The sequence below is a fragment of the Triturus cristatus genome, chromosome 8 (genome assembly GCF_964204655.1).
Source record: "Triturus cristatus chromosome 8, aTriCri1.1, whole genome shotgun sequence".
Taxonomy (NCBI): domain Eukaryota; kingdom Metazoa; phylum Chordata; class Amphibia; order Caudata; family Salamandridae; genus Triturus; species Triturus cristatus.
This window is the reverse complement of record NC_140591.1, coordinates 538,767,541-538,791,254: the sequence shown is the minus strand read 5'-3', so window position 1 is coordinate 538,791,254 and position 23,714 is coordinate 538,767,541.

Below are 23,714 nucleotides of genomic sequence, written 5' to 3'. Positions count from 1 at the left end.
AGACAAAAGAGGCCGAGCAAAGTGTAGCACACCTGAACATTGAGCGGATGGTCCAGACCATTTTGGATGACCCAACAGAGGTGTACATTTATCAAAACCCGTTGCGGTATTGGTATGGGAAAAGGGGCCAATGCTCAGCAGGCTGCCGATAAACTATCTGGCTTGCCCTGTTGCAAGTGTCTCTTCTGAACGTGTTTTCAGTGCTGCTGGTTCCATTGTAACAGTGAGAAGGACCAGTCTCTAACCCAAAAACATTGAGAGGTTGACCATGATAAAAATGAATCAGCACTTTATACCACCAAATTACACAATACATGAATCAACACAGGAAGATGAGTACAGCAGCTCAGGTGACGGAAGTAGCGTGTTAGATGATGAGTATCAACTTCTGGTTGAACCCCCAGAGTTTGAAGATGAGCTATACTTCCCTGAAAACTAGACTTTCACTTCTTACTGTCTTCCTCCCTTATTTACTTTTATTTGTGTGTCTGTCTTTCTAGTTGGAAACATCGAATCACAACAAATCCATCACCACTGTCCTCTAGTCTTTAATTGCCATATATGAGTTTCAGCTTTCTGTATTTCAGTCCACTCCTCCGAGTCCTGCTCCTCCATCCTTCTGAATCACCCTAAATCTATTGCCCTCAAGCCAGATGATTAGCATAATAGAAGAAAAAAGAAAATCTTGCCTCGTTTAGTCCCTCCAAAAGAAGTGGAACATGATGATGACTACTATAGCTATCCTCCTTTCCAAGCCGAGAGAGACTGCCCATTAACTGAAGATGAGAAGGAATAGGTAATGAATGATGACATGCATTGGATGCTGACTAAGTGGTATGTGTTGTTGTTGTTTGTAGTGCATGAAGTTAATTCATTGTGTACTATTATCTAATCTACATACTAAAAGTAACTCAAGGCAATATTTGTTTCCCTTCTTGTTTTTAAATAACAAATCTGTACAATGCACACTAAGTTGGACAATACCATGATGATGACCATATTGACATAATATCTTCGCAGTTACTCAGTAGAATCCAAGAGGATTGATGGAATAACTCAGGGCATTTCATGAGTGGCATAAAAGGTAAACACGTCAACAACAACCACTGCAGACCTACTTGTCTGTGTAGTGGTGGAGTCGAGTGCGGTGGTATGACTGAGAGCGGTGCATTGATTTTGTCACTTAATTTGCAAAATGTTATGTTGCTGTATTTGTGCTTTGTCTGCCTCTGTCCCAAGAAAAAGTACACTAAATGGAAGATGGGTCACGGCGGGTGCCGTGGGCCTGCTCTGTCCTGTTGTTGTTGGAGGTTAATGCTGGAAACAGACTAGAGTAGACATGATGTATCCATTCCACCTATGAAAGTGTTCTTGTTGCATTCCACCGTAATTTATGCATTTTATTTTCTACTTGATTTTTCAATATCCCTTTTGTTTTTCCATCTACAATTACAGGCCGGGCCTTACCCTGTGCTATACTGGAAAAAAACAACTCACACTTACCTTACCAATGAATCTACATCTGCCAGGCAGGCGGTGGCGTCACTCAAGATTGATGGCTGGAGCGTCCATGGAAGGGAGGACCAAGAGGAATGCCAAGATGCAACTCCCCATTTTGACCAGGATTACATACAGTAACAGTATCAACTTTCATCATCTTTTAAATAATTGTATTCATTTGTTCTCTTCAATCATTACTACTGTGTGTTGTTGTTATTAGTTTATTTGCTCTCTGCTTCTAATTCAATTCATCCCTACAGGTGTTTTTGAATTTTCTTTGCTATCTTTAATAGTAAGCCCGGTGCCGCTACAACAGAACAGAAACTGTATGTAATTCGGGTCTCTCGGAGGGCAGACAGGCAAGGCAAATTGCATAATATTCCGCTGCCCTGTACTGTATAATTGACTAGTAGTAGTTAGTAAGTACTTCATTAACCATCAAGTTATGATAATCATGCATGCATTTCCTTTTTTTCCTTTAACAGATTTATGGATATGGCCATCTGCCAAGATTGTGTTTTCTTTTGTTGTTGTCCATGCATACTGTTTTTCTTTGTCAAACCTTTGGCCAATCATTCATCAAACCCTAACCCTCTTCCCCCGGGCTGTGTGACTTATTGAGGTGTAACTAAATTAAATGGATACCAATAATTTATCACACGCTTGTTGGGGCGGATGTGGCAAAAGCAACACTAATTCAATTTCAAGGCAGGGTGAGGATCTTCTTCTGCTTACCCACCAATGACCAGTATATTTGCGAGGTAATTTTTTTACCAAAGGAACCTAATCCATCAGCATTTAAAAAAATAAATAAATAAATCCCCGCCACCATTATGTTTTATTGTATTTTTGCATAATAGTGTTTGGTAGTAAGTTCTGTACTGTACTTTGTTTGTTCTACTACTCCTCCAACAGTCTCTCTCAGGCGACTGACTTCTATGAACTTGTAGTTGTTGTAAGTGTAACTAAGTGTAACAATGTTTATTGTTTTAATCCTTTGCATTTTGCTATTGGTGCTGCATTATAGAACAATGTACAGAGCTTGTCAGTTGAAAATAAACCTTTTGAGCTTACATAGACTCAGTGGTATGTGGTGTGAACTTACACGAGTGAGTGAGCGAAAGGGTGTGCATTGCTTCCGCAACTGAGAGGTAGGGAGTGTTATGTTCTGGGTTGTCTACTCATTGGGTATCTTGGGGGGTTTGGAGAGCTAATAGTAATGAGACACTATAACTAGTGGGTCAGGAGATTGTGGTGGGTTCTAATTGAGGTGTGAGGAAGGTCCCGTCCAACCTCCCATCACCAACGTCCTATTTTCTTGTGCAAAGTTCTGTATGTGCAGAATCCCTACAACAGTGGTAGTATGTCCTATCCTATCAAAAAAAGTAAAATCTGGTTGTGCATTTTGCTGGTGGGAATTGTCAAAAAGCCTCAAGATTAAGAAGACTAGAAGTAGTAGAAGAGGACAACCCAAAGGACTGGACTGAATGGCTAGAGCTATAGGTGAATCTGAGTTTTATAAATAAAGGGTGGCCAACTGGGCAAGCTTAGCTACAGACAGACTAATAGTAGTAGTACAGAGAGTCATAGCAGAGGCAGTTGGAGGCAGGGATGACAAGAATTTAGAAACAGATAGTCTAGATCAAAGAGCAATTGGTAAAAAATAGCATTAGGAAAAGGAAACAATAGTTCAGAAAAAATAAGGTGCAGTAAAAGTTAGGGGATAATAATTATTAATATTAACAACAGGAAGAATTATTGGGGCCAGCAGCAGAGCCCTCGATAGAGGAGCGGTCCCGGTCCTGTCCTTGGTGTTCTCCAGCTGCTCCCACCGGTTCCGACCCCGTCTTCTTGCCCCTGGATGCTGATGTTGAAAGATATAAGAAAGAAAGAGACAAGCATTGATGATTGGTGTGAAACAAATAAAATATTTTTATATACGGTTGCAATAAATTTGACCTATCTAATCTGGTCGACTAGTAGTATTGGGGGATTCGCGAACCGACTAGTTATTATTTATCCACACTAATCCAGTGTTCCATTCTGATTCCAGAATACTAACTAAGCCTAATTACCACCTGACCTAGCCCACCTATTCCAGATGGGCCAATTGTTCACTAAATCTGTATTTGCATTTATTTTAGTTCTCAAAAATGCATAGATGGAGGACACATGCCTACATTTTTGCATACACCAAATTGTTGGTTGGTTGCTGTTGATGTTCTGCTAGTGCTACGCCTAGTACCACTCACTAAACAAACTACAAAAGGTTCTACTAAGGACTGGGGTAAGCAGCACTCAGCAGCACGTGACGTAACAGAGGGTGCGTCATGCAGACCACTAAAAAATTACCAATTCATACTAATAAGTAACTAAACCTATCAATCCAACACTATCTCTTAGTGACAGGAGGACAAAGGAAGGACTAGAGTCTCTCTAGCATTACCTAACTTAAGTTCTCTAAAAGAAACTCTTACATAATTACTCTACGCGAGCACAAAGTTGCAAACAAGTAAGATTAGTAGCACCGAGCCCTGTGTCATAACAACCACAGAAGATTTTTAAACGTAGTTTACCTGCAATGTAAACAGCAGCATTCTTGCTGGTCGGAAAAAAAATACATTCGCAAAATATAACATAGAGCAGAAGAACACAAAGTAGTAATATTAAATAGCTATTCACCAAGACCCGGGACCTCCACTCCTAGCAGGTCCAGCAGGTCCTGCTCCCAGTCCAGACTATAGGACCACCGGTGCGCCAGACACCAGAGCAGCGAAACACTGCCCGGCGTACCTTTCCCCACCTCTGCCGACGCTACCGAGCTCGTACCCGGACCCAGGCCTGCCGCCTGCTGCCAGGGTTAAGAAGAGGTGGTGCTGCACACAAAAAAACAGTGCGGCCACCTCCACCTCACAAATAAGGTCTTTGGTCACGGCTCTGGCTACGGCTACGAGCCCTGCGGCCATTTGCCATGGTTCTGGGTAGGTGAGGGGGCGAAAAAGAAAAGGTAGGAATGAAAAAAGTAAGTAAAAGAAAAGAAAAAAGCAGATAATAGAAAAAGAGTGAAAAAGTAGTGAAAAATACACAACAAGTAAAAAAAACCTCAAAATATAAAATCAGGAAAATAGACAGATAGATAATAAATTAAAAAAGATCAAAAAAAGTTTCCAGAAACAAAGGATTGAAGAGATAGAGGGAGGATTGAAAAGCAGGCCCAGAACCATAGCAATAGAGTGAAAAACAAGATGGCCGTGCCCATTGCGACCGTATTGGCAAGTTTGCCTAATATTTCCCCCCGAGCACGCAAAAAGAGTTGCAAACACATAATACGCGTTCTGGAACAGGAAATACTTATCGTGAACGGGCGGGGGCATGCAATACGTGACCTGGAACAGGAAATAGGCATCGCGAGCGGGCACGAGCATGCAATACGCGACCCAGAACAGGAAATAACCATTGTGAGCGGGCAGGACAAGTGAGAAAAAAAGATGGCCGCGCCCATTAGCGACTGCATGGACAAGATAGCGATATATTTTCCCGTGAGCATGCAAAAACACATTGTGAACAGGCGGGACAAGCATCTCCGCGTCTTCGCTGAGATTCTGAGTGCTCGCAGAGATTTATTACAATTTTGCAAAGATTTGCGTAACGCGACTACGCAAATTCCACCCACCCTTAATTATCACCCATCTGCCACATGGGTCTACCCTGTGCTGTATAAGCTGGGCGTTGACTTGTTTTTTAAAGAGAATCAAGACCCCTCTAATATTGGCTTTCTGGTTAGTACAGATAAAAGAATCCACCCATTTTTGGTTTTTAAAGATTTCATAGGTCTCTTCCTTAAGAAGATGTGTCTCCTGAATGACAATGACCTGTGCTGGGGAATCCATAAGATATTGCAAAATCCTAGCTCTTCTAGACTTCACACTCAAGCTATTGACATTCCAGGATAATATCTGAAATGCTTTCATGGTGGCTTAAATCTGAGGCCCTCGTCCAACAATACGCCCAGGATAAACCAACACCTAATCCCTTGTAATCGAACCACAGCTATTTGAGCTAATCCTGATATATATATGGCAAATGAGCTATTTTTTTTTTATGCCCAGGTGCTCCCCATCCCCCCACCCACACAGCTGATCCACCCTGGAGAACCCTTACCCCATTGATCTGGACAGATGTAGTCCAGGTGTTGCACAAAGAAGCTGCCCATCCCTTCCCGTCCCAATCCCGTGTAGAAATAAAAAGAATTCTGATACCGCATAGTTTATGCCCTTACAAAAAAGAAAAATATTTGAAAGAAACTCTGGAATAGTCCCCTCAGTTTTTTCCACACACCACTCTTACTTCTCTATTTGACTTATCCCATGCCATTCCCAAAGAAGAAAGAGAGAGAGACGAGTAGCAGGGGCAACCCTCTCTACCCCACCCTGATCCTTGTTAAAAAGTAGTTAGCTCTTTCCTATGGGACTCTCTTATTGATGGAACCAAGCAGCTCATCTGCCTCCTGAACTGATATTATATTGTGCATTTTATTATTGTACATACACTTTAGGAAGGCAGGAAATTTCAACTGTGCAACTGCACCGAACTTCTTGAAATTGTCCATCCTCCTGCCTAATTCCCACTGTCTTTCAAGGGTAGCTTTGGCAAGATCAGAGAGAAAATTTCGAAAGAGAAATCCCCCGCCCTTAATGTTTTTACTTTCAGGGCCAAAATGAGAATTTTTTCTTTTAAAGAATACGTGAGGAAATTAACAGGAATTTGTCTTGGTTTGACTCTATTTGAATTTTTACGAAATGGTTCTCTATGGATCCTCTGTATATCCGTTCCTAGGGTTACCTCTGACTCCTTATATTGCAAAATTTCTTTAAGCAGTGAGATAATATATGATTTGAGGTCAGACCCTTTTTTCCCTTCTGGAATATTCAATAGGCGAAGATTGTTCCTACAAGAATTGTTCTCTAGCATCTCCATTCGGTCCCGAATAGCTGCCTCCTCTTGTTTAAGTACCTGGGTCTCAACCTCCACAGCACCAAGATCATTTTTCAATTCTCCAACCGTCTTCTCTAGCGTCTCGGTCCTGATATTTAGTAAATCCACCTTCCTTTCCAAGCACTCACAGGAACTCCTTATCTCTCCCTGGTTTGCAGCCGAGACAGAAAAGCCTTTCTTGATGTCATCTCACAGTGTAGCAAAAAGAGATTCCAGCGAGGCAACTGAGGGCCCACCCATTTCCAGGAGCTTAAGACTTTTCTCAACATCTTCACTCTCAGAGCCAGCAGCTCCAACAAAACTCTGAACCACCAGATCCTTCTCTTTTTCTGGCACTATCTCAGATATATTATCAGAGGCTGACGATACAGGTTCCACCTGAGGTTCCGCCTGGGGTTCCATCTGGGGGGATAGAGGGCTTCCCAGCTCCATATTGGCAGTTAGTTTTGTCATAGAAATCCCACTAAATCCCTCTTTGAGAGCATTAAGTGCATTACCCTTCTTTGTGATGTCAAGAACTTCAGGTCGAACTTTAAAATACGACCTTAGAGACGGGTTTACCCTGATTTTACTGTCAAGAAAGTTGCTTTTAACCCTCCCTGCTTCTTCCTTTTACCTGGTAGGTTTGAAAAGCCGTGCAATCTATGGAAGTTAGAGATTTAGGAGAGCCTTCTAATGCTTGAAATACATTCTGCTCCTCAGAATGTAGTTTGTTAGTATTGTCGGTCTACTTAACACTCAAAAGACGCGGTACAGCCCCCGTGTTATTTACTTTTCTGTTTTCCCCCGATAATGACTGTTGCTGAGCCCCCAAAAACCTCAAAATGCGCTCTCCCCTGCTGCGGGGAGCAAACCTGTTTCTCCTGCGCTCCAGCAAGCTGTCGTGTCTCCTTCTCTGACACCGGCGCTGACTTTGAAGGTATCCCCTCCGGTGAAGAGGAGACAGGGAAGGCGGAGATGTCTGCGTTGTCAGGAGGAACCATGTTACTGTATTCTCATAGTTAGCCAGAAACAAGAGTGCCACTGACAATTTCATGTTTTACTTTTTACAGCCTGTGGGGCTGGAGATGCAGCACAATTCTTGATTTAGAGTTAAAAGGTTATTGTTTGACTTCTCACCTTGAAATAGGTAAGGAACAATAGGTGTTTTAAACATAAATAAAAGAAAACGTAACTGTAAGAACTGACAGCTACCATAAGATATTATTGGCAAATATAATGCACCAAGGCATGTGTTAGATGGACATGGATGGGTACCTTTGGTATTATCTTTGCAATTGTGAATAAGACAAATCAGTTGACTGTTTGATGTGTCACTTTTCTTCTTCACAATCATTGTTTCAAGAGTGAAGGAGATCTTAACTGGTTACATCAATCCCGGTGCCCTGTTCACCATTGTGAACAGGATGGTAGAGCATCTGTTAGCAGTGACAGGAAGGACTTGATACCTCCCAGCTGCCAGGTTCCATGTTTGTAATTTTGAAAATTATGCCTAAGAAGCTGTGAGCTGCCTTAAATATTTTTGGGAAAACTCTGATTTCCGCAGTTATCAGCATTTGGGCACGGCAGTGAGAAGGTGACGCTGACAATTCAGCCTGACTGAACCTTTCAGGAACCTGGGGAGGCATTAATATAAAAAAAAATATGGGGCTATTGCTCCCCACCTCTTGTAAATGTGTTGTGGGGTTTCGTAAATCACCCCTCTTATCCAATAGATGAAGCAGGGAAGGGAATTGAAACAAACCCTACTCCCTGTGCAGGGTAGGGTGATGTTATGGGGTGGGTAAAGACAAACCTCTCTGGATAACCAGCAAGGCTGGGTACCAGCCAGGATTTTGTTTTATATATTCCAGCATTTTCTCCTGTTATCTAAGTTGAAAGAAAAGTCACTCTGCAACACTACAACAGAATGCCAGCTTTACCTCTTGGTTTTGCGGAGATGAAAGGCAATCCTGATGAACCACAGAAGTAGAAAGAATAAAGGTATGGTTTGTGTTAGAAATTGGGTTCCTGGTTGACAAGGGTATAAGCTCGGGTCAAGCACTTACCACAGTCCTAGTCAGGGTAAGGCACAAACACACCCTAAATTAACCTGTGCTCACTCTCTGGTAGCTTGGCACAGAGCCGTAAGGCTTAATTTTAGAGGCAATGCATTTGTGCAACACTTTAAACAGTACAACAGTGAAAACACCACACAAAAAGATTCCACAGCAGGTTAAAAAATAGAACTACATTTTGTAAATAACACAAGACCAAAATAACAAAATCCAAAAAGTAAACCCGAAGTTATGAATATTTAAAGAATAAACTGTAAAATAGCACTTAAAAGAATAAAGGTGCAATTGAGGATATCTGGTCTTGCTGAGCCAGGTCAAATTCAAAAGTTCAGGCACACTGCGAAGGAACGTGCGGCTGAGACACACTCCTGATTAGTCCCACTGAAGTTTTACCTTAACAAGTTTTGTGTCAAGAGACCTGTTCGCGGAGAGAAGTTTACCAGGAGCATGGGGGCATTGCTGGTGATGGTCATCATGGAGTAAAGAGCAGGCTGGTCATTGCATATGGAGTGGCTGAAGCCTCACAGCAGTGATCAATACTTGGTGAGCAAAGAGACAAATGCTAATTCTCTATGCAAGCTGCACAGTTCCATAGTGAAAGGGCCAGTTGGTGTTTGCAAAGACTTTAAGAGCTAAACATCCACACCAAGGGCCAAGAGACTTGAGAGGCACCTCTTAGAGGTCAGGAACTCAGTGAAGATGGGTCCAGGAGCTGTGGGGAACCTTATGTCCATGAGGCTCTGATCAAGAGACCAGCAGACTAGCCCTCTTAGTCCCCCTGGGGTACGAGGATCAAGATGGGTTCCATGTCTAGTTTTTCATCTCCAGACAAAACAGCATTAGACAGCATGTCAACACAGTAAGCCAGCAGCTCCTTCAGAGTGACAGTCCAGTAAAGTGATAGCCTGTTCAACAGCACAGCAGTCCATCTTCCTGACAGAGTATTCACAGGTCTAAAGGTGTAATGAAGCAGGGATAAGATAATTTATTGCACAGTTAATTAAAACTTACAATTTAAGATACACAGCTTTAAAAGAGATACATGTCAAAGGTAAAAAATAATTATCAGGAGTTAAAATGATGAAGTTCGTGTTGATAGTTTACATTTTTGTTATTGTTCGTTAGAGCTGTGGCTCATAAATTACGCTCAAGGCAATATCAGTCTGTTACTCAGTTTCCTCATTTTGTGTCTCCTTAATTCTCTCCGCCACTGCTTCAAAGTATTTTGTAAATCTGCAGTTTAATTGGGTCTCCTGCGGGTTAAAACATAATTTGACTGCATGTCTACAGGTTCTGATGCCCCTATGGTTCCATATTGCGCATAATAAGGATCTCCTTTTGTCCATTAAGATTGGGCAGATAAATATTATGTGGATTAGATCTTCAGGTCCTGCACTGCAGAGACAGCAAGTTTTATCTTCCTTCTTTTCCATGGGGCCAGGTGAGGGAGAATTGGTAGTATACCAAGTCGCAGTTTTAAAAATTTCTCTTTAATCTTCTGTTTGAATCCGTGGTCCATATACGCTTGGGTCTTTAATGTTTTATAGTCATTTAGGACTGTCCATCCGTCTGCCCTTTTTGCTAGGATTTCTTTATCCTCTAATAACGATGTTATTTTTGTAACCTTTGTTACTAGTTTTTTAAAACTTTTGTGATCTACTGGGGAGTTCCAGAGGTCAGACAGTTCGAGTGCTTCTAATGATTCAGTCAGATACTTCCTTGCATGTGATCGTTCTTGTCGCTGCAGCTCAATCCAAAGGTGGGCATTTAAGGTGCCTTGCTCTGCATTTCTAATCTTATGCCAGCATTTTATGAAGCTGCCCCTTCTTTCCACTGTCTGTTTTTGAACCCCGAACTCCAAACGGATTTGGGCAGGAGATACATAATTGGGTAGCCGAAAGATGGATCTATAAGTTTTGCTGATCACTCTGTCAAGGGTAAGAGCATCTTTTCCGAGAGTTGATTCACTCCCGTATGTTAGCGTCGGTTGAAGGCGAGCTCTCAATACTTGTAGAAGCGGGTCAAGCGTATAGTCTGGCAGTATTTTCTTCAAGGGGATCATCGCAAGACAAATCATGGTGCCTTTTCGTTGTAACGTTTCTAATTGCGGTTTGGATGAGCCTCTGCTGTCTACTACGACTCCCAGGAATTTATAGCACGCTACATGGTCCAGTTTATGCCCAAGGTGAGATGGAGACGAGCAGGTTCTAAGACGAGCCGACGTCTCGTTCAGGTACACCCGCTCAATTGGTCGGGTCGTCTTCCCTCATCTATGAGGCTCCACATCCTACCTTGAGGAGGAAGAATACCTTTAGGATAACCCCAAGTTGAGGATTCTATCCCTCCGAAAGGGTATCTACCACCCATGACTGTTTACTAAGCGGTCATGTTATTCCGGTCCTGAAGAAGTGTCGCTTGACTTTGAAGCACTTGACACGAAACATGTTGACCTGACTTAGTCCACCAATGGCTACTAGAATACCTTAATTATCATACGTAGCCTCACTGTTTTTAACAAAGTCCCATCCTTGACCATTTAATAAAGTGAACTAAAAAGGTTAGGGGCCTTTTTTAACAATCACAATCTACACCTTCACCAAACAATGTTTTTCTTATAGCCCCACACACCGCACTCACCATACGGCGTTCACAGATCAAAAGATCTCCGATAAAGATGCCACCAGGCCCGTCGGACATTGCAGCGCCGGTCCGACGAGGAGCGCCCAATGATGAAGCATGACACCCTAACAGGTGTGTGAGGGCATTACGATCTGGATTTGCAGATTCCCCCCGGATACCATTTGTAATAGTGTAGTAGGTCATTGTAACCCTCTACCCAGGCCCACAGAGAGGAACTGTTTCCCCTTTTTGATATTAATCTACTTGCCTTGGAGCATGGAAACAGGACCTCGATAAATAACTAGCTCTGCTGTCCCCCTTTTGATTATACGCCCAGTTTATGCCCATCCAGGTACCAGCAGTTTTTTATGGCCTTCTTATAATTCACAGCCATAGTTTTTGTTTTCTTTAGGTTGATTTTTAATCCATTACGCTGTGAAAACATGCTGGTAGTGTTTAGAAGTTGCTGAAGGCCAATTGGAGTTCGACTTATTAGAACCAGGTCATCAGCATAGAGGAGGTTGGACAGCGTGATGTCCCCCAACCGTGGGGCATGAGATTTGGTGCTGTCCAGTTCCCCTGGTAGACCTGCCAGGAAAAGATTAAACAAAGTAGGGGCAAGGACACACCCTTGCTTCAGTCCTTTAGAGGTGTTGATTCGCCTGGAGAGTTGCGTCCCATCTCCCAGTTTAATTTGAACCCAGGTGTTGGTGTGAAGTAAGATTAGCTGCTTCAGGAGGGGCTGCGGTATCCCCCATTTATCAAGCTTTTGCCAAAGTTTGCCTCGGTCCACATGGTCGAAGGCTGAGCTGTAATCAATAAAACATAGAAACAGCGAGTTAGTGCCATACCATTGGCGGTAGTTCCTTGTCCTCTGCAGAACCCTGTTTGATTTGCCGGGATTATGTGCTTTGACGCTGCCCAAGATGTCAATTCGTCCAGCAGAATGCCAGCATAATACTTTGCTTCTATGTCAAGTAGAGCGATCAACCGATAATTGCAAGGATCACTCCTATCCCCCTGCTTATACATTGGGCTTATGGTCGATCCTTGCCAGGATTCTGGGCAGGTTTCTAATTCTTGTATACCCACATTGAGCGGTACTAGTGTGTTGCTCCAGAATTCGATGTCCAGTTTAAACATCATCGGTGGGATCCCATTTGGGCCTGGAGCTTCTTCCATTTTCCCCTTCTTTATTTGACTTTTTATCCGATCCGCTGTTATGTTGATTTTGTTCTCTATATTGCTTATTAATGTGCTATTGTTCTTTACCCCATCAGTCTTCTTTTGGTCGTGTTTTCCCGTTGTGCTTTCCTTGGGATTCCTGGACCCTTTTTCAATCTTTCCTATTGCATTATCCTTCTGATTGTTATCTGTTTCTGTTATTGTCAGGGCTGTGGAATTACCTTTGTCAGTTTGTTTAAAGTGATTGTGCAGATAGTCAGCCCAAACTGCCTCTGATATGTAGGAGTTTATTCCTTGATGGCCTGGCCGCTGCAAGCTGTGAATTGTTTGCCAAAAGTTAGCACTGTTTTAGGTCTCGCGAGCCAAAGGCTCGAAGAGACATTTTATATGTGGGTTTCTCAAAGTGCTGCCGTGGCCTAAAGCTACAGTGCACGTGAACGTGCACGCGCGCAGCGCCATGTGTCTTTCCTCCGTAGCGATCGTAATCACGATCACTTTCACTTTCGCGGGCTCCTCTGTTGCTGGCATTCCCCCCTCCCTTCTCGCCCAGCCCTTCTTGTTCTTCGTGCCTCTACTCTCTCTGCCCCCTTCTCTATCTCTCTTTGTTCTCTCTCCTCCCGTCTCTCCACCCGCCAATCCGTCTTCTTTCCTGAACTGTGCGTTTGTCTGAGACTCACCCGACCCCTCCCTCTCTCAGACCCTGTCTTGTTTAGGAAGACATTGAACAGTAAAATAGCAATGCACGAAAAGAAGATTGGCTGCATTTCTCGTGTCTGTCTCAACATATTTTGGAACGATTTCTAGAAATGCACTCTACACTTGCGGTGATTAACTCTGTTCCTGCCACTGCCTAGCCTGGAAAGGCTCTCTTCTGAGGCCTGCTTAGATCGTGCAGCGGCTGCACAGACTGCAGTTCTTCTGAAACACAATGCAGGTAGTGTTGCAGTGGTGTATTGTCCTTCAAAATATAGGCCTACTGCACTGTTTATAGCGGCCATGGATCCATCAGCCAGCTTTCGTTTTTATTCAGTTAGCTCTTTGCATTCTGGGACCTGTAGTCACGCATTTACTAATTAATACTCGATACTAGCTAAAAGTGCCAAGCACGACCCAGGGCTCATTGACGGCTAAAATTAGGTTTTCAATAAAGTGGAACAATCCAACCCCTTACAAGCCCTCGGGTCTCTCACAAAGAAAAGCCGATGGCCACGGGCTAAATTGCTTTATCCTTATTGGCGCTGCTGCTCAAATCAATGGCATCCATTTAAGGAGTTCTGAAGGATGAAACACGAGTGGCCCCAACTCGAGTTCGCATTAGGGCCCACATGCTACACGCAAACAGCTGCCGGACGGTTGTACAGAGGTCAGTTGCAAGAGCTATACTCGCTTTTCTTTTTAAGCAGAGCTTAATTTGAGTCGGTGGTTTCCGGTGCTCAGCACCAGCACTTAACCATCTACACCGTGCTTTTCCGGAGCACCACTTGCAGACACATTCATTTATGGCAGGCACCTGAATTTGAAGTGATTTGCCCAGAATCACAGGATGTTGAACGGACGCAGAGGCTCAAACTTGGGGGCATATTAACAAGCCAGGCGATAAAATTATCGCCGCTTTAGCGGCAGAAAACTGCCGCTAAAGCGGCGATAATAGGCTTGATAATATGCTCTATGGACTTCTAATTGAAGCCCATGTTAGATGTCATTCACATTTAACATAGGCTTCAATTGGAATTCCATAGACTGAGCATATTATCAAGCCAATTATCGCCGTTTTAGCGGCAGTTTTCTGCCGCTAAAGCGGCGATAATTTTATCGCCTGGCTTGTTAATATGCTCCTTAGTTTCTCCGTTCCGAAGTCGGCAACTCTCGCATTTATTATTGAGCAGTGGGAGGAGACGCGGGAGAAGCTGCGAGGCGGGAACAGCTCACTTGTTCATTACTAAACGCTTCCAGGCACTACTCCAGACGGGGCGCGGACGGCGGACTTCCTGACCTTTGAGACGGCCTCTGCTGTGGGCTTGGCACGGACTGACGCAATGCCAGCAAGGCAAATAATGCAGAGCGCACTCGGGGCACTGCCAGACCAGTGGGCAGCAGCAGGCACCCCGGGCACAGAGCAGCAAATAGAACTTGTTTTCACCATGCGGTGTAACCCTCGAGTGCCCGCGAGCTGCTCTGACGGAAGCTTTTGTGACCAAACTTAGTGCAAAAATCTCGAGTTGTAATACTGGCTTAGCTGTCCCGCAGCCCCACGTTATGCCCGACTCCTTTCATCAGCCATGCCTTATTAGTCAACGGGATGTTGCGTTCTGGGGCTGGTAGTTTCCCATTAACATTGTATGAATCGGTCCAGTATATCAGTACACAAATGTTGCTTAAAGAGCCATGACTGGGCTGGTCTGGCCAAGGGGCCACTTGGGATTATGTACCAGGCCAGGTGTGAATACCTCGTCCAGTACGACCTTTCCATTCCGACACATATGGTACCAGGAAAAACTACAAGTACCAGAATGCAAGAAATGTAGCCATTTACGTACACGTGGACGGGTTAAAGTAATGTGTCTGCTCAGCAACTCTGATTAAACTGACTCGTACAGTTCTACAACAGGTGCACTAGCCAACCGAGCTTTCTTTAAAAGGCAGATGTGCGCGAGACGCTGTTAATGAATCCCTGTTATGTAACTTTAGTGTGTATTTTAAAACTAATCCATGTGCAATTACATGTATATAGATATACACATACACACTATATATTGATTCACATAAAAAAGAAAGGTTAAAGTGATGTCATAATTAGATGTCAAAATAAAACTTACATTTAAAAACAAAAAACACTGAAATTCAGCAGTTATAGTTCACTGAGCTAACCAAAACTTGCAGCCCTGCCATGCATTGCTTATTACCTCACATTACATCAATCATTTCGTGTTAAATGACATCTTTGATGGCATCTCCGATGACTTCTCTTATAACCTCTTAGTCATATACAGCATATAGTTACTGTGTGAACATGGGTGGGCGCGTAGCATGGAAATATAGCAAATCTTGGAGACCAGTGTGGTTGCACGTGGTGAAAGTTACATCACAGAAGTGTGGGATGCAAGTATCACTCCTTGTAATACAAGATAAGGAGAGTGCACCTAATGTAGTTGCAGCGGTATAATTGTAAGCAGGGTTTGGCTTAATGCCAAAGCCAGTTCCCAAATGTGTGTGAGAAAGGCCAGAGTTTATGCTGACATTCGATGATCCCCCAGTGGATGTATGGAAATGGGGCCCCTTTAAATAGTTGTCACAGAGTGCGATAGACAAATTATGTAGTGAGGGCGTTCTTATGGGAAGGGAAGAGGTGTGGCGCCGCGGCCAGGGCGACTGACTCCGGAATCTGGGGATCACGGTTCGATCCCCGGCGGCAGATTAGCCCAGCACCATGTGACTCTGGGCAATAGCTTGCTTCATCTTCCCGACGGCCCCCAGCGCCTAGAAACCCTTACGGGTGAATGTTCACGCTTTACAAATGTGGATTATTATGGTGTGGATGTTCAACTTCAGAACTTTGCTGAAGATTTTGTCAATTTGAAGATTGCAGATGACCACCAAGCAACTGGCCATTCTAGCTCCTTGAGACCCTCACAGGTGATTTGTTGCACTTTATAAATCTTTAATTGAGTGAAAAAAGTAGAACGTGTTGGTGTCCCACTTCGAGTTGGTGTATCTCATTGAACGTTGCTACAAACTTTTGCAAAGGTTGGAAAAAAAGCATATTTGTGCAGACCTAAAAAAAACCACCAAAATCCCAGCTGTAATAAAGATTGCCAACATTGAGGCGATCTACAAACGCGTTGTGACACTGTTTAAATGTTTCTCACGTTGGCACCAACACCGCAGGCCTGCAGACAGTAATACCAATGTGCACTCATAACATTATAGTAGGAAAAATAAATATCTACATTCCTCAGCAGACAGAAACACGTTTAAAAGCCCAAAGAGAAATTATATTAAAATCAGTATTTGGGTGATCTCCATTGAGGATGACGTATCTGATGATGTCAATGACAAGGGTGCGTGGGCCGACGATTGTGGATAACTCCAGCAAACAAAGACAATCATTTGCAATGCAATAGGTCTCGCATTTGCAAAAGTTTAAGCTATTGGCATTGTTCAGGACAATGCCTTTTTTATCTATTTTATAAAACAAACACATAAATAAATGCCATTATCATTTACAATGCCAATAGCTAGTGATGCATTATTATCACCAATGCCAACTGCTCACACTTTTATAATGCGAGACCTATTGCATTGCAAATGCTTGTTTTAGTTTCAAATCGTACTTTATTTTTGCCCAGAGTTCATCATTCACCTGTCTTTTGATTTCCCAAGTTGCCTTTCTTAGGCTTGTTTTTAAGCCGCGTAGAGCGTCTTGCAAAGGCCCTTTTTTAGGCTGTATACGGAGTTGGTTTAAAGTTTGCTTTATATTCCGTTTAATTCTTTTTATCTCCAGCGTGTTTGTCTTACTCGATACAGACTTAGGAATTTTGCCTTTGACTGACCTTGGTTTTGTTGCATATTTGGTCCCCAGAGTCTTTGTATACCACTCCCAGAACTCTATTGGGTTTACAGCCAAATTGCCCTGATGGATAAGCTCCTTCGCGTTTAAACTCAGTTCTTCGATGTTATTTTGTTTATATCTTATGCGTTTAAAATCTGATGTATATTCGGATCTAGCGCATGCCCTGACTACCGTGGGGTTCTCTCTGGTTATACTTAGAACGATTTCTTGTGCCAAATGATCACTATGACCACTAACACCCAACTTAAATGATTTGATGATGTCGAATAGAGGGAGAGTTGCAAATGCGTAGTATAGGTGGGAGGAAATTGCTGCCGAGTGGTAGGTTGATGCTGGAGGAGTATGTTCTTTGTACTGGCCGTTCAACGCCCTTAAGTTCAGTTGCTCTAATTCTTTTAACAATTGGTTCGAGCAATTGGTTTGTTTAGTTGGAAGTGGTTGTGCCTGAGTTGGTATTCCCCAGGCTCTGTTAAGTTCGTGTACAAAATCATCGTCCATTACAGTTCCAAAAAGAAAGAGGTTAAAGTCTCCTGCCAAGATTACATTTTCAGCTTCCCCCTCATCCATAATTCTTGCTGTCTCTTTGACCAGCTCTCTTGCACCTTTCCGTCTATGCTTCGGATGTATATAAGTGTTAACTATTACCAGGCGATAGACCGGCTTTCTGGTGTTAATTGTTATCTCAGTCGCCTGTATAACGTTAGGAGCTATAGTTTTGATCTTTATTTCCTTCATTGATCCTACTATGAGGATTGAGGCAAAGATCATTAATCCGCCTGAGCTATGGCCAAAGGGTGAGGTCCTGGTAGCTGGGACGATTTGCATCATGTAGCCTTCAAGGGCTATCTCAGCTTCTTCCCAGGTTTCTTGAAGTAGTATCAAGTCAAATGTCCTTAAGTATTTTAGTGTTTCATGATCATTCAATTTGTCAGTCACGCCATTGATATTCCAAATACATACTCTAAGGTTATTTAATGTTGTATGTGTTGAAGGCTGCACAGGGGGTCCTTGTCATTGCCCACCTCTGTTTGTTATTGTTTGCTGTATTGTGTCCAGATTAGGAGCTGTAGATTTCATTATTACCGTTTTAGTGTTTAAGGACCTTCCTTGGCGGCCTGGCGACTGGCTAAGGGCTCCTTTTAGAATTGATGTAGCTTTGAGCGGGTGTTCTTTTTCGCTCTCCCTTAAAAACGGTGTTGGGCAGGCTGGTCTTCTGCCTGGTTCCAGCCTTATTCCCCATTGAGCAAATTTGTTAAGTTCTCCTAAAATCCGGTCATTTGACGCCCATGTTGTCTTTGTCGTTTCAGGTTTGGACTGGTCGAGTACAGGTTGGAATTCAATTTGAAGTAAGTCAGTTGTGGTAATGCCTTCCAGACCCTTGATAGATGTAATTAATTTGATTATGTTTCCTCTATTCAAGGTATCCATTCTGCCCCTAGATTTGTACTCTGGAGCGAATATTAGTATATCTGTCTTATTTGTTATAGTGTCTCTAGATACTCGGGCTGCGATTTGTTCAGGATGATTAGCCCCGGTGGAGGGTTGGTCATTGATGTTATCAGTTTTGGCTGAGGTTGCCCTTATTTTGAGTTGTTCTGATTCCTGCTCCAGGGCCGACTGTTTCATATTTTGTAGCGTGGCCCTTGGCCAGCTATCAATGTGACTCCTTGCTATGCTGCATGAGTCATACTCTATTTCGAATCTTTCCTGCTGATGTAAGCGTTGTGCCTTTATAACATCCTCATGCCCAAGGTGTTCTATTGCTGTCTCTAATAGTTCCGTTGATCTCGGGATTTTGAGATTGGTGGGGGTCCTTATGTTTGACAGTTTTTTGCCCAATGGCGGGGTCTGCTCGGGCTGATTTAAAAGTCCAGCCGTCTCTTCTTGTTCCACTTGGCAATTGAATTCCACTGTTTGCCCCTCCTGTTCATGGGCCATGGATATCATTTTCCTGTTCCTACCCTTCCTTTTTCGTTTCCGGCGGGTTCTTGAGTTTGTAGGCACCTCTGTTGTGGCTATTTCTTGAGGTGAGAGGTTTGGGAGTGTGTTATTTGGCTGTTGTCCGGCAGTAGAGGAGTAGGTCTTCTCGTTTTGGAGCAACCCGTTCTCTGCTTTTTCAGTGTTTCCATTTGGTTGGGAGTCCCTTACGACGATTCCCTCCTTAGGTATATCTGTCAAGTCCGGTGGTGCGATTGGCTTCAGATTGCCCAGAAGGTTCTCTAGCATCGTTGGTAGTGTCGATAGTTTGTTAACTATTGGGGAGCAGTCGCATTCTGTTCTTACTATAGCGAAAAGTTCTACTGCTTCCTGACCCCTTTTTATTAAGCCGCTTAAGTCGCCTAGTTTCTTCTCAATCCCTGAAGTCAATTCAGCTAGTCTTTCCAGTACTATTAACTGCATATCTAGTTTCTCTGATTGATATTGTAAGGCTGCTGCTGATAGTTGTATTGTATTTAGTAGGTTTGCCCAGAAGGTAATGAACGAGCGTTTACGCTCGCTCTCTGGTCTCCTGGTGCTTGGAGTTGTAGTGGGTTTTAGATTATATGCCGCCACTAGATCTTGCCACTCCTGTGTTGCAAGGAAAGACATATCACTGTCTAAAGTGTGTGGATTCTCCCTTTGCCGATTTTTTGGCGTGTTGGGGTGACCCATATCGCTCTGCTCGTTTGGGGCCGTGTGAGGGCCATCTTGTGCACTCTTGAGCGTCGGTGAAAGGCTGCTATTTTGTCGTGATGTTACTATCCTAGCGTCCTGCATGCTACAAAGTTTTTGCCATGGCGGACCCATTTGTTGATCTCCCCAGTCCTGTAGGTCATGTTGTTCTAGAATGATGGAGGCATCTAATACTCTGTCTATACTTGCCCCATTGAATGTTGTGACCTTGTCTGGGGAGCTTTCTGTTTTTATCCTCCTGAGCTGAATCTGTATGCCTTGAGGGTTTTTTATCGGTTTGGTGTCTGATTGGCTGTTGAGCTCCACTGGCGGGTCTGCTGATAAGTATAGTATTCCGCCTTCTTCATTGTTAATTAGTAAGCTGCTTTCAATTGATGTCGTAAGATTATTAGCGGTGTGTATATCTACTACTGTAAATTTTGGCGTTTTTTCTGAATCCGGTATTTTTTGTTCAAATAATGGTGGATTTTCTATCTTCCCAGGCTCCAATGGAGTTGGTAGCCTTCTAGGTTTCCGTTATTTGTGAAAATTGCTGCTCCCGGATGTTTTAAGAATGCAAATTTCGTGTAGATTTTTGGTTGATAAGAGTATGGAGTTTTCCTAGCTGGTTCTCCATCAATAGTTATGAGATCTTCGGTTCTTTCTCTTTTCGCTCCTTTTATTAACTTACTTGGTTTTATTAAATTGCATGGGTACACTGCGATTTCTAAGTTGTTATCTTTGGTGGCATCCGTGCAAGAGAACCAAAAGCAGCCCATATCGTCGCCGATTTCATTGGTGGAGTTGGTATCGTTTGAGTTATCCTTTCCCTTAGTGGTCCTTATTTTACAGAGGTCTTTATCTGTGGGTGATAAAGTGGCTCCAACATCTCTTGTAGCCCCCTTTTTTCGTGTTGATACTGGTTTTGTAATGGTCCTTCTCACTTTTCCAGACCTTATACTGACCCGGAAGCAGTTTAGCTGGATAGTTAGGTAGCTGGTAGCTAATAGCTGTTTGCTAATTGCTAATAGTAAGTTTTTGACTCACAAAGCCACACGACTTGGGTAAGTGAGGACACTGGGGACACTGGGGGCCAGCAGAACCAACACCAGCCGAGGCAGGGAGGGTCGGCAACTGCCGCCTGTCAGCTATCTCGACCTACTTCCCAGTCCTCAGTCCTCAGTCCCTCTGCTTACTCTGCTTATTCTTCTCCTCTCGACGATGTCACTTGGTCTGCGCTGACTGGGCCTGCACTGGGTCTGCACCGGACTGCTGCAGACACAGACGCGGGCGCTGCTCCACTCCTAGCTCCCCCGGGTCACCCCCACACGAGCCTCTGGGCAACAGGAGCTACTAGGGCTCCCGCGACTCCTTAATCCCTGCTAGGTAGTTTTTTGAGGTTCCCCACCGACCAGCTCCGTATGCACCATATGCTCCGTGCACTGCCGACCTCCCCCGGCTCTCCGACTCACCGAGTAGTCCCGGCTTGCAGCACCGCGACTCCATGGTTCCCCTGGTGGTATTATTCTCCTTGCTCTGCAGCTTTCCAGGCGGTAGTATTTCCCCCTGCTGCGGAGTTGTTGTTCTCCCAACGCTTGGTTCAGCGCTCGGTGCTCACAGCTGCACGCAGCTCGCAGCCCGCCTCCTCTGGTCTCTGGTCTCCTCTGCCCCTCACGAACGGCTAGGCGGACTGCAAAACGTGGACTGGAATCAAATCCTTACTTCCGCCAAGCAAGACCTCAGTCTTAAGTTCCACCGAAGAATGAAGCAGGGTGTGTCTGATGTCCAGTACTTATACTAAGTGGTGCCTTTGAATTGATAGGTGACTTCAAAGAGAGTCCTTTGAAATGCGCCGATGTCCTCCCTTCCTGGCCTGGCTCCATACTCACTACAGGGGTGTATTCAAACCTTTGTGTGAGGAGTGGACACAATCGATTTGGGTGTAAGTGAAGCAGTGCCCAACGTCTCCCTCCCATCCTGTCAGGATGGCCCATCAAGTCACACCTATTTTTCCCATTGTTTTGGTTACCTAGGTGGAATACACAAAGCCCAACTCCAACTGTATCCTGATACATGATCAGAGACAGGCTGCCAAAACCAAATGGCGATGGCAAGCAAATGGCCACTTTCTATAAGCTTTGTTTGAGACCGGGCACGGGCCGTTTTGGGTGCCACATCAATTAAAAAATATCTCACATATTTCCTTTGGACCCCTCACTGAATCCTGATGGGACTCACAAGCTTCCTGCCACCTTGGATGTATAAACATATATATTGGCATAGCTTTGCTACTGTGATACTCCGCTGGCTGGCGGTCCCGGGTCCCATTCCACATCATCAAATTGCAATGCTGACCTTATCCTGACAATCCATATGCTGGTCCCATTACCAACTAGTCTTACTACCGGATGCATTTTCAGGCATAATCCCTGTGTCCTGATGATCATCCCCCCTGCCTTAGCAGGGATTGAAACGTTGGTGACTTAAGTGTCTTGACTTTATTTGTTTATTTTGCAAATGTGGCTCTTTGATTGTTCATGTAGTTTTTAACTACACAAATGTAATATGCTTCAGATTTGGAACTCTTATAATTTCCCTCGTTCTCTTTGTTCACTTATGTTTTTCATTCTCATGCTTCATGAATATTGTTTGCAAATTAATGATTTATTTTCCATTTGGAGCTCATAAACATAGATATCATTGTATTTCTGTGTATTACTGTTTATATAGCACTTGTTTTGGAAGTTACCTCTGTTGTTATTATAGATATTTTCACCATAGGTACCTTTGACTTTCAGGGTTTCCTTGTCTCTTCAGAATATACTTTCTAAAAGTGGCACTTTCAGAATTGTAATTTAAAATCTGACTTCACCATAAGTTAGGATTCCAGAGACAATAAACTTGACTCAGGGATATCTTCCCATTTGGAAATGACAATTATAAAATGTAATAAGGTAATCCTAAAGTTATCCTATTTGAGATATAGGCCTTGCAGTAGTGGAAATCGAATTTAAGAGTTTTTCCCTACCAGGACTTTTAAAAATAAAAAAGTAAGTGTCCTTCTTTATATAGATATATTTCACCCTGCCCTATGGGCTGTCCTGGGCCTATCCTTGGGGTTACCTATCTAAATTGAAAAGAAGATTTGAGCCTTGCAAGAGAATTGTTTTGCAAGGCTGACATGACAGTTTAAAACTGCACAGACAGGCTCTGCAATGGCAGGCCTCACACATGTTTATAGGACTACTTAAGTGGGAGGCACATCACTGCTGCAGGCCCATAAGTTGCCTTTAATATACAGGCCCTGGGCACATGTTGTGCACATTATTAGGGACATACAGGCAAACTGAGTAAGCCAGTTGTAGATAATTCAATGCTAACATGTTTTAGGGAAAGAGCACAAGTACTTTAGCACTGGTTAGCAGTGGTAAAGTGTGCAGAACCCTAGGGCCAACAAAATCAAAGTCAGCAAAAACAGGATATTTGAAGACAAAAAGTTAGGAAGTGGGATCACAAGGGAGCTGCAGTGAAGAACCAGAACCTTTTGGGCCTGGCGGCGCAGGGTACGCCTTAATCTCCTGGGTTCTCCTGCTCAGCTACACAGAGACACGGGACACTCTGTTAGGCGTTAGAAGATCAGATGTATTAGCTGCAGCTAGTACAGTTATCCCAGAAGTAAACAAGGTAGGTTCTCAGGAGACTGCCACTTTACTCCGTGACGCACAATCTTATATACCGTATAGAACCAAATATACACCCAGAACATACAAGAAAAAGCCAATAAGGAAAGTTGGGAAACAGGACAGAACCAATAGGAGACATTTGGAAAACAAAGTGTCAGATGACTCAAAGAAAGCTCTCCTCCAACTATGTTTGTCACCCCTCCCTCAAACTAATTCATTAACGGATTTGTAACTAACTTGCAGGTGGTGAGAAACGTTTGTGTGTGTTGGAGGACAGTTGTGAAACGAGAGAATGCTAGCAGAGGACAGTGAAGGCCAGACGATAAGATAAAGTCAGAAAAGAATAGTGTGAACCAACAGATAGTTGAGACGGGGATTAGGAAAAACAGACAGGGATTAGTGTACTCGACCAGTCCTAACACCAGCTTTGCAAATAGAGGCAGAGGGGCTATT